The following is a 491-nucleotide window of genomic DNA, read 5'->3' as shown; positions in this document are numbered from 1 at the left end:
TTATTTAGACAGACTGCTAAGCAAAGCGTACGGGATGCAGTTGCGAGCGCCGTAAAAACCGTACTAAAAGACTAAAAACGTACGGATTGAATAAACCAGTAAATTTCCGCTTTGGAAAGTGGTGGCACAGAGTTCCCCACGTCGTATAGATACGATAGTAAAACGCGACGTGCGGATAGGGTTAACAAAGCAAGGCGTGGTTTAGTTATAACTAATGGGGAAAAGGGGGGGGGGGGGTTGTTATTACACATACTTCTTAAGACATGAATTACGCAGCCTTTTTTATAATTTTGCTTTGATTTATATATTTATTTGTTTTGTTTGTTCTTTGTATCAGCTGGTGCTTTGATTACCTTCTATATCTTTTTGTATCTTCTTCAATTTGAAAGTGTGTCTTTCTGTCTGTTTTGTCTGTCTACCCATCTATGTATCTGTCTTTTTTCGTTGTCACCCTCCTTTTCTTTTATATTTCTCTCTATCTCTCTCTATCC

Source organism: Aplysia californica, unplaced genomic scaffold, assembly GCF_000002075.1.
Source record: "Aplysia californica isolate F4 #8 unplaced genomic scaffold, AplCal3.0 scaffold00357, whole genome shotgun sequence".
Lineage (NCBI taxonomy): Eukaryota > Metazoa > Mollusca > Gastropoda > Aplysiida > Aplysiidae > Aplysia > Aplysia californica.
Note: the sequence above shows the minus strand (reverse complement) of the source record.